This window comes from Triticum aestivum, chromosome 3B, assembly GCF_018294505.1.
Source record: "Triticum aestivum cultivar Chinese Spring chromosome 3B, IWGSC CS RefSeq v2.1, whole genome shotgun sequence".
Classification (NCBI taxonomy): Eukaryota; Viridiplantae; Streptophyta; class Magnoliopsida; order Poales; family Poaceae; genus Triticum; species Triticum aestivum.
Genome location: NC_057801.1, coordinates 844098313 through 844114039, shown reverse-complemented (window position 1 = coordinate 844114039; position 15727 = coordinate 844098313).

The window sequence follows — 15727 nt, the reverse complement described above, 5'->3', positions numbered from 1 at the left end:
CCCCTAGCTAGGCATAAAAGCGAAGATAGATCTAGGTATTGCCATCTTTGATAGGCAATCCATAAGTAGCTCTCATGATAGATTCATATGGTAATTTTATTTTCTTTCTAGGGAAGTGTTCCATACCCTTATTTAAGGGAGATTGGAATCTAATATTCCCTTCTTTCATATCAATAATTGCACCAATCGTTCTAAGGAAAGGTCTACCAAGAATAATAGGACATGAAGGATTGCAATCTATATCAAGAACTATAAAATCTACGGGCACATAATTTCTATTTGCAACAATAAGAACATCATTAATTTTTCCCATAGGCTTTTTAATAGTGGAATCCGCAAGATGCAAGTTTAGGGAGCAATCATCAAAATCACGGAAATCTAGCAAATCACATAAAGTTTTGGGGATAGTAGAGACACTAGCACCCAAATCACACAAAGCATAAAACTCAAAATCTTTAATTTTAATTTTAATAGTGGGTTCCCGCTCATCATAGAGTTTTCTAGGGATAGAAACTTTCAACTCAAGTTTTTCTTCATAAGATTGCATCAAAGCATCAACAATATGTTTGGTAAAGGCCTTATTTTGACTATAAGCATGAGGAGAATCTAGCACGGATTGCAACAAGGAAATACAACTAATCAAAGAGCAATTCTCATAATTAAATTCCTTGAGATCCAAAATAGTGGGTTTAGCAACATCCCGGTTTTTATTTATTTCAATCCCACTTTCATCAATTTCATCATCAAGATCTCGAAACTCCGAATTCTTAGAACGCCTTCTAGGTAAAGGAAGATGATCTTTAGATTCATCAAGATTCATATTGCAAAACAAAGATTTAATGGGGTACACATCAATAACTTTTAGATCTTCATCTTGATTTTCATAGGGATTGGAAGAACACGCTTTAATAAAGGCATCTTTGGAAGCACGCATCCTAGCGGTTCTTTCCTTGCACTCATCAATGGAAATTCTCATGGCTTTGAGAGACTCATTGATATCATGCTTAGGAGGAATAGATCTAAGATTTAAAGAATCAATTTCAAGAGAAATTCTATCAACGTTCCTAGCCAAATCATCAACTTTAAGCAATTTCTCTTCAAGCAAAGCATTAAAATTTTTTTTGCGAATTCATAAACTCTTTAACACTACTCTCAAATTCAGAGGGAATCTTATTAAAATTTCCATAAGAATTGTTGTAGGAATTTCCATAATTATTAGAAGGATTACTAGGATAAGGCCTAGGATTAAAATTCCCTCCATACGCGTTGTTTCCAAAACTATTCCTACCAACAAAGTTCACATCCATAGATTCATTATTATTCTCAAGCAAGGTAGATAAAGGCATATCATTGGGATCAAGAGGAATATTTTTAGGCTCAATCATCTTCATAAGTTCATCCATCTTTTCACTCATAACATTGATTTCCTCTATAGCATGCACCTTTTTACTAGAAGATTTTTCGGTGTGCCATTGAGAATAATTTGCCATAATATTATCAAGCAATTTGGTAGCATCCCCTAACGTAATTTCCATAAAAGTGCCTCCCGCGGCCAAATCTAAAAGATTTCTAGAAGAAAAATTCAATCCGGCATAAAAATTTTGTATGATCATCCATAAATTCAAACCATGAGTAGGGCAATTGCAAATCATTAATTTCATTCTTTCACAAGATTGGGCAACATGCTCATGATCAAGTTGTTTAAAATTCATGATATCGTTCATAAGAGTGATAATCTTAGCGGGAGGAAAATACTTAGAGATAAAAGCATCTTTGCACTTGTTCCAAGAATCAATACTATTTTTAGGCAAACATGAAAATGAAACTTTAGCACGATCTCTAAGTTAAAACGGAAATAACTTCAATTTGACAATATTGTTATCCGTATCTTTCTTCTTTTGCATATCACACAAATCAACAAAATTGTTTAGACGAGTAGCGGCATCTTCACTAGGAAGGCCGGCGAATTGATCTTTCATAACAAGATTCAACAAAGAAGTATTGATTTCACAAGACTCATCATTATTAAGAGGAGCAATCGGAGTACTAAGGAAATCATTATTATTGGTATTCGAGAAATCACACAATTTGGTATTATCTTGTGCCATGGCAACAAGTAATCCAACACACAAGCAAACAGAAAGGCAACGAAAAAAGGGCAAACGGAAAAGAGAGGAGGAGATTGGGAAAGAGAGGGAAAGTAAAACGGCAAGGGTGAAGTGGGGGAGAGGAAAACGAGAGGCAAATGGCAAATAATGTAATGCGAGAGATAGGGATTGCGATGGGTACATGGTATGGTTGACTTGCTTGCGTGAGCCTCCCCGGCAACAGCGCCAGAAATCCTTCTTGCTACCTCTTGAGCGCTGCGTTGGATTTCCCCGAAGAGGAGAGGATGATGCAGTAAAGTAGCGTAAGTATTTACCTCAGTTTTTGAGAACCAAGGTATCAATCCAGTAGGAGACCACGCACAAGTCCCTCGTACCTACACAAAACGATAGCAACTCGCAACCAACGCTTAGGGGTTGTCAATCCCTTCACGGTCACTTACGAGAGTGAGTTCTGATAGAGATAATATTTTTGGTATTTTTGATAGATAGATGCAAAGTAAAAAGTAAAAGGCAAAGTAAAACAAAGCAAGTAAATAAAGTGATATAGACTGATATGATGAGAATAGACCCGGGGGCCATAGGTTTCACTAGTGGCTTCTCTCAAGAGCATAAGTATTCTACGGTGGGTGAACAAATTATTGTTGAGCAATTGACAGAATTGAGCATAGTTATGAGTATATCTAGGCAATGATCATGTATATAGGCGTCACGTCCAAAACAAGTAGATCGAAACGATTCTGCATCTACTACTATTACTCCACTCAACGACCGCTATCCAGCATGAATCTAGAGTATTAAGTAAAACAGAGTAACGCCGTAAGCAACATGACATGATGTAGAGGGATAAATTCATGCAATATGATAAAAACCCCATCTTGTTATCCTCGATGGCAACAATACAATACGTGCCTTGCAACTCTTTCTGTCACTGAGTAAGGACATTGCAAGATTGAACCCAAAGCTAAGCACTTCTCCCATTGCAAGAACTACCAATCTAGTTGGCCAAACCAAAAAGATAATTCGAAGAGACTTGCAAAGATAACTCAATCATACATAAAACAATTCAGAGAAGAATCAAATATTTTCCATAGATAATACTGGATCATAAACCCACAATTCATCGGTCTCAACAAACACACCGCAAAAAGAAGATTACATCGAATAGATCTCCATGAGAGAGGGGGAGAACATTGTATTGAGATCCAAAAAGAGAGAAGAAGCCATCTAGCTAATAACTATGGACCCGAAGGTCTGAAGTAAACTACTCACACTTCATCGGAGGGGCTATGATGATGTAGAAGCCCTCCATGATGATGGCCCTCTCCGGCGGAGCTTCGGAATAGGCCCCAAGATGGGATCTCGTGGATACAAAAAGTTGCAGCGGTGGAATTAGGCTTTTGGCTCCTGTTCTGATCGTTCGGGGATACATAGGTATATATAGGAGGAAGGAGTACGTCGGTGGAGCTTCGAGGGGCCCACGAGGTAGGGGGCATGCCCAGGGGGCGCCCTCCACCCTCGTGACCGCCTCTGGCGCTGCTTGGAGTAGGGTCCAAGTCTCCTGGATCACCTTCTGTTGGAAAATCACGATCCCGAAGGTTTCATTCCGTTTGGACTCCGTTTGATATTTTGTTTCTTCGAAATACTGAAAAAGGCAAAAAACATCAATTCTTGGTTGGGCCTCCGGTTAATAGGTTAGTCCCAAAAGTAATATAAAAGTGGAAAATAAAGCCCAATATAGTCCAAAACAGTAGACAAAGTAGCATGGATTAATCAAAAATTATAGATACGTTGCAGACATATCAACATGCTACCACTACCCGTCCACCTGTCCTTCATGCGCGACCACTACTGGGTGGGCATGAAAGCCAACTGGATCGTCCTCATCCACCACACTGCTAGTCTGTGGCGTCTCGTGGATATCTACACCCAGCGAGAGATCACCCTTCCATCGTTGGACACCGCCGCCATCGAGCCTCGCGGCCCGCTGGACACTCCTGCCTACTACACACGAGACGCGTCAAGCTTTTGGCTCGACCTCTGTTTGCAGAAAGTTGTAATCTGCGAATTGCCCACACCATCAAAAGACTACATGGATTACAAGCTCATTGCCTTGTTCAACATGGGATTAGTCTATCTGGAATCCGGTCACCATACATGGTTATGGCTCTCATCAATCCTATTGAGGCAACATTTCTATTTGATGCTATAGTGCACGATGGCATCATTTACGCGGTCGACACACAGATTGGCTGCCTATACTGGTGGAATCTATCGTCGTGTAATTGTTCTATCTCATCTCATCTTTACCTTATGAACATGATTGCCTGTTCATTTGTTACAAATTTAGAATGCATAGCATGTCTATAACCACATCATTGCTATATGTTCCTCTCATTTCCTAGATTTTTATGACCACACATGTTATTGTTAGAGTTGATATGAAAACAATTGGCATCTAATGATTGTTAGAATACATATTATGATCATAGCATCATGATTGCTATATGTTACTCTCGTTTACAAGATTTTTATAACAACGCATGTTATTGCTTAGAGTTGATATGAGAACAGTAGTAGTAAGTGCTATGGTAGAATATGAGTAGGCGCTCTCATAGCTGTTTTCCTCTCATTGTTACATGATGTTTGAACCATGACATGTTGCTAGAATATGAAAGCCATTGGCTTATTTTTTGAACTTGGGGTATGATTATGACCACAGCATTGCAATTCTCTGTCTATGATATGTGTCACTGTTATAATAATCTTGATTCCACACATACTCTGAACATGATTGTTTATTTTTGTCCTTTTGGTCTCCAATTTGAATTGTTGCAGCAGACGCAAATGCGCTGGCCTTCATGATTCCAGGACCTGGAATCATACCAGCCGATGGGTGGTGGTTTATCGCTCGTTCAGCTGACGGCGGTCATTTGATGCTCATTCGCACGTATCAAATTGACCAAACCATTACACCAAACCACATCCAGTACAATGCGTGGGGCGTTCATGACATTGATGGCTATGGTTGCTTCGTGTTCGAGAAAGATCCCAGCTCCGTTGGGCCAGGCATATTCAACTGGAGGCGGGTTTACAGCCTCGGCAACCACTCCTTGTTCCTCGGGCTCAATTATCCGATCATCCAACCAATCATCGATCATATCACCGGTGATGATTACTGTGCTATGCAACTCCCATTCGCGAGGGGGGCTGTGTTTACACATCATACCATGGGTTTCATGAATCACCATGTCCAGAGATTCGTCGACACAGCTTGTTGCCAGATAATCTTCAGTGTGTGAAAGGCATTAAGCTTCCATGCGATGGATGGCTTTTGCAAACCCGACATGCGTCGATGTGGTTCATGCCAACAGCAAATATGCACAACTTGATTCGTGCTGATATCTAGACTGAGCCATGTATTCTGCTGCTGTAGCACGAACCACTTTTATTGGATATTATGTACTGTTGTTAGTTTGAAGCACTCCTCTGGTTTGAAGGATAGATACCTTCCTGGGATCAAGTGCATCCTAACTCACGTGCGTAGGATGTACTGATAATGATGATGGAGATATTGTGCAAAAGCCATATATATATATATATATATATATATATATATATATATATATATATATATATATCAGTTAGGCTTCTGCGTACTTGTTAGTTAAACCTATGTATAAATGTGACACTAAATATGACTAGTATACGTCAGTCAAATTATTCATCATGTCCACATATTGAATTGACGTCACAACACGTCGCGCGTGAGGTGACACAAGAATCCCGGCAGCGTGTTCAGGTATTTTGAACTTCAGATTTGGAGTACCACTTATCTGTCGAAATCTTTCATCATTCACTTAAAGTAGTCGATTGATCATACATTGAGTACCATATAACTGGAATTACCGATGCAAGTCGAAGAAGGATTGGCCGGTGTTGCCGGCTGGCGTCAAGTTTGATCCCACGGATCAGGAGCTGATCGAGCACCTTGAGGCCAAAGTGAGTGCTGACAGCGCGAGATTTCAGTCTCTCATCAATTTGTTCATACCAACCATCGACAGCGAGCACGACATATGCTACACCCAACCTGAGAAACTTCCAGGTAAGACACCAATCGGCCGTCTACTTGCACAAACATATTCCTTTGTTTATAGCTCTATTTTTCTTTTTAGACGAAAACCTGGTGAAGCAATTACAATTTGACAGTTAATAAAAAGTGAAACAAGTGACTGCAACATGCCAAAGATGTTATAAAAATGCCAACTAGGTACACTAAAACATGTATTCCACAATACTGTGGGTATCACACTGAGTGGGCTAAGGAAGCATTTCTTCCAGCGCAATTCCAGGGCGTTCAAAAGGGGCACGTGGACGCGTCGCAAGATACAGTCGGAGTGCGGCATGTACGCGATGTGGCACAAGACCGGCAATACCTTGCCGGTGATGGTCAACAGCCGGCAGACGGGCAGCAAAAAAGGTTTTGGTGTTGCACACCAACAAGAACTTCGACCAGCAGAGGACCAATTGGGTGATGCACCAGTACCACCTCGGGGACCTGGAGCAAGAGAAGGAGCGGGAGCTGGTCCTCTGCAAAATTTTCTACCAGATGAACACTAGGGCCAGGAGTAAAAAGATTATAAGTTAGTTTGGTATTGGTAGTTGTACTACCTTGTCGTCCACAAGTTGGTATTGTTGTTAACAATCTTTTGGTATGAACTTGCATTTGCTTCCAACCATCATGCCGAGGGTCGACGTGGATATAAAGTTGAATCATTTGTTTTGAAACGAATTCTCAGGCACCTGACTTTTATTTGATGGGTAGCATAAGCATCCGCTGTTCGAATTCCTAGTTCTCCAATTTTTTCGAAACAAGTGCATGCACTTGTTATCACGATAAAAAAACAATATCCATGCTGCATCCCAGTTCTCAGTCTGTACTTGCAGAATTCTCTCGTTTATTGAGCACGTATATTGTTTTTTCAGGTCGAGCAAGTTTCAACTGGGCTGTAGACTGCCCAGGGTTGGTTTTGTTTTTAATAGGCCCAGCCCATGACGACAACGGGGCACAAAGATCCAGCAGGTATCTACTGGCCTCTGGCCCGCCAGCGTTAGTTATATTTTGTTTTACAACATCCGCAGGTAGTTTTTTTTAGTGAATCAAACACACATCCCAGTTCTATTTTCCTCTTGAAACACATGTTCCACATCCGTTTTGTAATCTCTACCTATAGTTTTACTAGTTCATATACACGTATTATTATATTGAAAACACATAAAATTCCCTTTTCATATTAAACATCCTTATTTTTGTTAACACTGATTTTTTTACCATTGGTTTTCCCTTAAACGAACTCAATTGTCCCACGTCTTATTTGCTTATTAAAACAAAATGATTTTTTTGGCAAATCAATAAGTTCTTAAAAAATGTTTATCATTTCGGGATTACAACAGTTTGGACTCCACCGAAATACGCAAAATAAGGTTGAACTTTTTGACCGTGGTCCTGGGCAGAAAATGCGCTGTATAAATTACTTAAGAATTAGCAAATGGGCTGCAAATTATAAAAAATAGCAAATGGGCTTTATGTTGTCTGCCACAGATTTGGAGACTGACTTGTGGCCTACGAAGTTCATGCGTACACAAGGTTTCTTAAAAAAGAAACTTAGTCAACAATCGACTCTACCAGCATCAGACCGTTAGATGTCAATCTAACGGCAATCGTGCTTCTTCAGTCTGATCTTCCTGCCCCAGCCGCCCAAACCAGCACCGTCGAAACCGCCTGCTCCCGCCTCCCGTGGCCGGCAGTGCTGCCGGGCAGGCCTCACGGCCCCATCATACTCGCATCCCTGGCCTGTCTATCCCTCTACTCACCCACACCTTCTGTTATTTTCCAGCGATGTCACCCGAACCAGTCAACCCTCGTACTCTCCACCGCGTGGGCAGCCACTGTCGTGTCTTCCCCGGCTCCGTGTCGTTCCCTTCGTAGGCCTCGCCGTTGTCCACTGCCATGGTGCTCTCGGCGCGGGGTGTTCAACGATGTCCATCCAACGGCTGTAGTGCTTCTTCAACCTCTGGTCTTCTTGCCCCAGCCGCTCAAAGCAGCGCCGGTCGTGTCGCATGCTCCTGCCTCCCGTGGCCGGCTGTGCTGCCGCGGAGGCCTCACCGTCCCCATACTACTCCCACCGCTGGCCAGGCCATCCCTCCACTCACCCACTCCCCCTTTTATATATTCTGCGGCGACGGCAGCCTCACAGCGCAGCCGAACCAGTGAACCCTCGTACTCCTCTCCGCGCGGGCATCCACTTCCGCGTCTTCCCCGGCTCCGCGTCGTCCCCTTCCTAGGCCTCGCCATTGTCCACCGCCGTGGTGCTCTCGGCGTGGCGTGGTCAATGTGGTCAACGACCGACTTCCATCGCAAGGAAGTGCCTCCTTATTACGCGCAAAATAACTATCCTCCACCTGACAGCAGGGACCCACCGGACGGGCCACCAGTATTTCACCGAAAAAACGTTTCCCCCCTGACTGCTGGGACCCACCGGAGAGGCCACCGTATTTCGCGAAAAAAACGTTTGCCCCTGATTGCTGGGACCCACCGGACGGACCACCGTATTTTGTGAAAAAAACGTTCCCCCCGCTGTCAGCTCGGACCCACCGGAAGTGCCTCATTATTACGCACAGAAAAATGAATACCCCCCCTGCTAGCTGGGACACACCATGGTGGGAGGCTGACTTGTAGGCCTACTAAGTTGACGGGGATGATACGTCTCCAACGTATCTATAATTTTTGATTGCTCCATGCAATATTATCTACTGTTTTGGGCAATATTGGGCTTTATTATCCACTTTTATATTATTTTTGGGACTAACCTATTAACCGGAGGCCCAGCCTAGATTTGTTGTTTTTTGCCTATTTCAGTATTTCGAAGAAAAGGAATATCAAACGGAGTCAAAACGGAACAAAATCAACTGGAGAAGTTATTTTTGGAAGGAAAGCTACCGGATGGACTTGAACCCCACGTCAATGAAGGAACGAGGAAGCCACGAGGGTGGGGGGCGTGCCGACCCCCCTAGGGCGCGCCCCCTGCTTCGTGGGGCCCTCGTGGCTCCCCTGACGTGCTTCTTCCGCCTATATAACTCCACGTACCCTAAAACTTCCAGAACGGAGATTAGATTGGGAATTCCGCTGCCGCTAGCCTCTATAGCCACCAAAAGTCAATCGGGACCATGTTCCGGCACCCTGCCAGAGGGGGGAACCCTCACCGGTGGCCATCTTCATCATCCCGGCGCTCTCCATGACGAGGAGGGAGTAGTTCACCCCCGGGGCTGAGGGTATGTACCAGTAGCTATGTGTTTGATCTCTCTCTCTCGTGTTCTTGATTTGGCACGATCTTGATGTATCGCGAGCTTTGCTATTATAGTTGGATCTTATGTTTCTTCTCCCCCTCTACTCTCTTGTAATGACTTGAGTTTTCCCCTTGAAGTAATCTTATCGGATTGAGTCTTTAAAGATTTGAGAACACTTGATGTATGTCTTGCCGTGCATATCTGTGGTGACAATGGGATATCACGTGATTCGCTTGATGTATGTTTTAGTGATCAACTTGCGGGTTCCGCCCATGAACCTATGCATAGGGGTTGGCACACGTTTTTGTCGTGATTCTCCGGTAGAAACTTTGGGCACTCTTTGAGGTTCTATGTGTTGGTTGAATAGATGAATCTGAGATTGTGTGATGCATATCTTATAATCATACCCACGGATACTTGATATGACATTGGAGTATCTAGGTGACATTAGGGTTTTGGTTGATTTGTATCTTAAGGTGTTATTCTAGTACGAACTCTAGGGCTGTTTGTGACACTTATAGGAATAGCCCAACGGATTGATTGGAAAGAATAACTTTGAGGTGGTTTCGTACCCTATCATAATCTCTTCGTTTGTTCTCCTCTATTAGTGGCTTTGGAATGACTCTTTGTTGCATGTTGAGGGATTGTTATATGATCTATCTATGTTATTATTGTTGAGAGAACTTGCACTAGTGAAAGTATGAACCCTAGGCCTTGTTTCCTATCACTGCAATACCGTTTACGCTCACTTTTATCGCTTGCTACCTTGCTGTTTTTATATTTTCAGATTACAAAAACCTTTATCTACCATCCATATTGCACTTGTATCACCATCTCTTCGCCGAACTAGTGCACCTATACAATTTACCATTGTATTGGGTGTGTTGGGGACACAAGAGACTCTTTGTTATTTGGTTGCAGGGTTGCTTGAGAGAGACCATCTTCATCCTATGCCTCCTACAGATTGATAAACCTTAGGTCATCCACTTCAGGGAAATTTGCTACTGTCCTACAAACATGTGCACTTGCAGGCCCAACAACGTCTACAAGGAGAAGGTTGCGTAGTAGACATCACGGGACAGAGGGCTTTGTCAACTTAGTCAATATGAACGATTCTAGCTCCAATGACCGTACGATGTCCATCCAACGGCCGTCGTGCTTCTTCAATCTCTGCTCTTCTTGCTCCAGCCGCTCAAACAAGCGCCGGCGGGACTGCCTACTCCCTCCTCCACGCGGCCCCACCGTACTCCCATCGCTGGCCTAGCCATCCCTCTACTCACCCACACCTACTGTTATTCTCCGGCGAGGGCAGACGAACCAGTAAACCCTCGTACAGTCGTACTCCCCTCCGCGTGGGAAACAACTGCCGAGTCTTCCCTGCTCCGTGTCGTTCCCTTCCTAGGCCTCGCCGTCGTCCACCGCCCTGGTGCTCTCGGCCCGGCCTGGTCAACGTGGTCAACAACCGACATGCATCTGAAGTGGACTGTACGTGGAGAGGTGACAGCTGGGTCCACGGCCACATGCAAGGAAATGCCTCCTTATTACGCGCAAAATAATGATTCCTCCACCTGACATTGGGGACCCACCAAAAGGGCCTCTGTATTTCACGAAAAAAACATTACTGCCGCTGACAGCTCGGACCCACCAGCTATATCTTCGCACGCAAGGAAGTGCCTCCTTATTACGCACAAAAAAAATGAATACCCCCCTGTTAGCTGGGACCCAGTATAGTGGCAGGCTGACTTGTGGGCCTACTAAGTTGACGGGGACGGAGGGCTTTGTCAACTTAGTCAATGTGCACGATTCTAGCTCCATTGACCGTACGATGTCCATCCAACGGCCGTAGTGCTTCTTCAACCTCTGGTCTTCTTGCTCCAGCCGCCCAAACCAGCGCCGGTCGTGCCTCCTGCTCCTGCCTCCCGTGGCCGGCTGCGATGCGGCGGAGGCCTCACCGCCCCCTACCACTCCCACCGCTGGCCAGGCCATCCCTCTACTCACCCACACTCCCTATTATTCTGCGGCGACAGCAGCCTCACACTGCAGCCAAACCAGTGAACCCTCGTACTCCTCTTCGCGTGGGCATCAACTTGTTGGGTTTCGTAGTAATTTCAAAAATTTTCCTACGCACACGCAAGATCATGTGATGCATAGCAACGAGGGGAGAGTATTGTCTATGTACCCAACGCAGACCGACTGCGGAAGCGATGACACGACGTAGAGGAAGTAGTCGTACGTCTTCTCGATCCAACCGATCAAGTACCGAAACTACGGCACCTCCGAGTTCGAGCACACGTTCAGCTCGATGACGATCCCCGGACTCCGATCCAGCAAAGTGTCGGGGAAGAGTTTCGTCCGCACGACGGCGTGGTGACGATCTTGATGAACTACAGCAGCAGGGCTTCGCCTAAACTCCGTTACAGTATTATCGAGGAATATGGTGACAGGGGGCACCGCACACGGCTAAGGAATCGATCACGTGGATCAACTTGTGTCAACTTGTGTGTTTAGATGTGCCCCTGCCTCCGTATATAAAGGAGCCAAGGGGGGAGGGGGCGCCGGCCAAGAGGGAGAGGCGCAGGAGGAGTCCTACTCCTACCGGGAGTAGGACTCCCTCCCCAATCCTATTCCAACTAGGATTCCAAAGGGGGGAAAGTGGGAGAGGGGTGGCCGGCCACCTCTCCTTGTCCTAATAGGACTAGGGGAAGGGGGGAGGCGCGCAGCCCCCTTGGGCTGCCCCTTTCTCCTTTCCACTAAGGCCCATGATGGCCCATATGGTTCCCGGGGGGTTCCGGTAACCCTCCCGGTATTCCGGTAAAATCCCGATTTCACCCGGAACACTTCCGATATCCAAATATAGGCTTCCAATATATCAATCTTTACGTCTCGACCATTTCGAGACTCCTCGTCATGTCCGTGATCACATCCGGGACTCCGAACAACCTTCGGTACATCAAAATGCATAAACTCATAATATAACTGTCATCGTAACCTTAAGCGTGCGGACCCTACGGGTTCGAGAACAATGTAGACATGACCGAGACACGTCTCCGGTCAATAACCAATAGCGGGACCTGGATGCCCATATTGGCTCCTACATATTCTACGAAGATCTTTATCAGTCAGACCGCATAACAACATACGTTGTTCCCTTTGTCATCGGTATGTTACTTGCCCGAGATTCGATCGTCGGTATCCAATACCTAGTTCAATCTCGTTACTGGCAAGTCTCTTTACTCGTTCCGTAATACATCATCTCACAACTAACATATTAGTTGTAATGCTTGCAAGGCTTATGTGATGTGTATTACCGAGAGGGCCCAGAGATACCTCTCCGACAATCGGAGTGACAAATCCTAATCTCGAAATACGCCAACCCAACATCGACCATTGGAGACACCTGTAGTACTCCTTTATAATCACCCAGTTACGTTGTGACGTTTGGTAGTACCCAAAGTGTTCCTCCGGTAAACGGGAGTTGCATAATCTCATAGTCATAGGAACATGTATAAGTCATGAAGAAAGCAATAGCAACATACTAAACGATCGGGTGCTAAGCTAATGGAATGGGTCATGTCAATCAGATCATTCTACTAATGATGTGACCTCGTTAATCAAATAACAACTCATTGTTCATGGTTAGGAAACATAACCATCTTTGATTAACGAGCTAGTCAAGTAGAGGCATACTAGTGACACTATGTTTGTCTATGTATTCACACATGTATTATGTTTCCGGTAAATACAATTCTAGCATGAATAATAAACATTTATCATGATTATAAGGAAATAAATAATAACTTTATTATTGCCTCTAGGGCATATTTCCTTCACAACTGTTGCATCTTCCCCGGCTCCGTGTCGTCCCCTTCCTAGGCCTCGCCGTCGTCCACCGCCGTGGTGCTCTTGGCGCGGCGTAGTCAATGTGGTCAACGACCGACTTCCATCGGAAGAGTACTGTGCGTGGACACGCTGACAGCTGGTTCCACGGCTGCAGCAAGGAAGTGCCTCCTTATTACACGCAAAATAATTATTCCTCCACCTGACAGCGGGGACCCACCGGACGGGCCACCGTATTTCATGAAAAAACGTTTTCCCCCTGACTGCTGGGACCCACCAGCTACACCTTCGCATTCAAGGAAGTGCGTCCGGGCAAAAAAAATGATTCGCCCCCTGACTGCTAGGACCCACCAGCTACATCTTCGCACGCAAGGAAGTGCGTCCGGGCAAAAAAAATGATTCGCCTCCCTGACTGCTGGGACCCACCAGCTACATCTTCGCACGCAAGGAAGTGCCTGACAGTCGGGACCCACCTAGTCGAAGCGTACGTAGCATTGTCATTCTGGTCGCGAACGTGTACGTACATATATACTGGTCGATGTAGAGGCGCACACGTGTTGTAGTAGAGGCGTGTACGTGTCGTAGTAGAGGCGCGCACGTAGCATGTATACGTATGTATGGCGGCCAGGGTGCAAGAAAGAAAATACGGCCACGTATGTACATACGGGCAGGGTCTCGAACGCCTACTCGCGCATACGTACATGGCTGGGTCAGAACGGAGAAACAGCGTCGTTGTCGTGGTCATGCGGAGCCAACCGGCTGGGTCAGAACAGAATGCGTGGTTGTGTTCATCGGGAGGGCTTGGATGGAACAGGCGATGGAAACGAGGCCTGGCGTACCGTAGAACAAAGGAAACGGACCTCCTACGTTCAGAACGGGGTCCTGTTGATCGGGAGGGGTGTGGTGTACCGCAAAACGGAGGAAACGGACCTCCTACGGTCGAAATGGGGGTCCTGTTGATGGGAAGGGGTGGGGCGTACCGCAAAACGGAGGAAACAGACCTCCTACGATCGAAACGGGGGTCCTATTTATTGGGAGGGGTGTGGCGTACCGCAAAACGGACGAAATGGACCTCCTACAGTCGAAACAGGGGTCCTGTTCATCGGGAGGGGTGTGGCGTACCGCAAAACGGGACTCCACGGGATACTGTTCATCTCCACCGTCGACCTCCTCCAGCCTCCACGGGCTACCGTCGACCTCCTCCAGCCTCCACGGGTTCCTGTTCATCCAGCCTCCACCGCGCGCTTCTCCACCGGCTACTGTTCAACCACCCCTCCACCGTCTACTGTTCATCCAGCCCTCCACACCACGGGGTCCTGTTCAACCACCCCTCCACGGGCACCCCTCCACCATCTACTGTTCATCCAGCCCTCCACCACACCACGGGGTCCTGTTCATCCAGAGGCAACGCCACCGCTCACTGTTCATCCAACCCCTCCCCCCCCCCCCGCAACGCTCACTGTTCATCCCAGAGGCAGCATCGATCGGCTTCAGTTAGCAGCAGTAGTGAAGGAATCGCTCGATCGGGTTCAGTTAACAGCCATCGATCGATCGCTCGGGTTCAGTAACGCGTAGCCTGCAGTGCAATCACTCGGGTTCAGTTAGAGCCCAACGCCTCGCTTGGGTTCAGTTAGAGCCAACGCCTCGCACACACGCGTGTACGTGTACAAGAGAAACGCGCATCGCTCGGCCCCCGACCTCCCACCGTAACCGGGAACTCCCCGAAATTTTCCTCCCCTTCGCTTCTACCACGGTTTTTTCGGTCATGGACGACCCAAAGAATGTCATGCAGCTTCGTCTCCGGCCCGCCCAGGACGAAAAGCCCATTTTCTATCATGATTTTTTGTCATAGAAGTAGGAGCCCACCACATCTATGACGATACTGGGTTTTGTCACAATTATCATCATAGAAGTGTCATATGTATGACAGAAAAAAAATTCATTCGGCCCAAAATGTCATGGATGTGTCTTTTTTTGTAGTGCAAGCGGCGGGAAGCGCCCACCTTTAGTACCGGGTGGAGGCTCCAACCGGTACTAAAGACCCCCCCCTTTAGTACCGGTCGGAGCCACGACCCGGTACTAAAGGGGATGCGCTGGCGCAGGTGCGGTGCGGCAAGTTTAGTCCCACCTCGCTAGCCGAGGGGCGTCCACACTGGTTTATAAGCCCCAGTGCGGTAGCTCTCTCAAGCTCCTCTCCAAAGCAGGCCTACTGGGCCTACCTGTTCTATGCTGCCCTGTGGGTCTACTGGGCCTTTGCGGGCCTGCATCCTGGCCCAACAACACGTTTGGTTTCTAGTCGTATGCAGGCCGCTCTGGCCCAGTAGGTGGGCTTTTTTATTTTTCTTATTTTTTTTGCTTTATTTATTTTTTTATATTTTTTTGAGTTGTTTTTTGCTGTATTTAGAGTTTCTTTGTGAATTTTTTTGCTTTAGGTACAA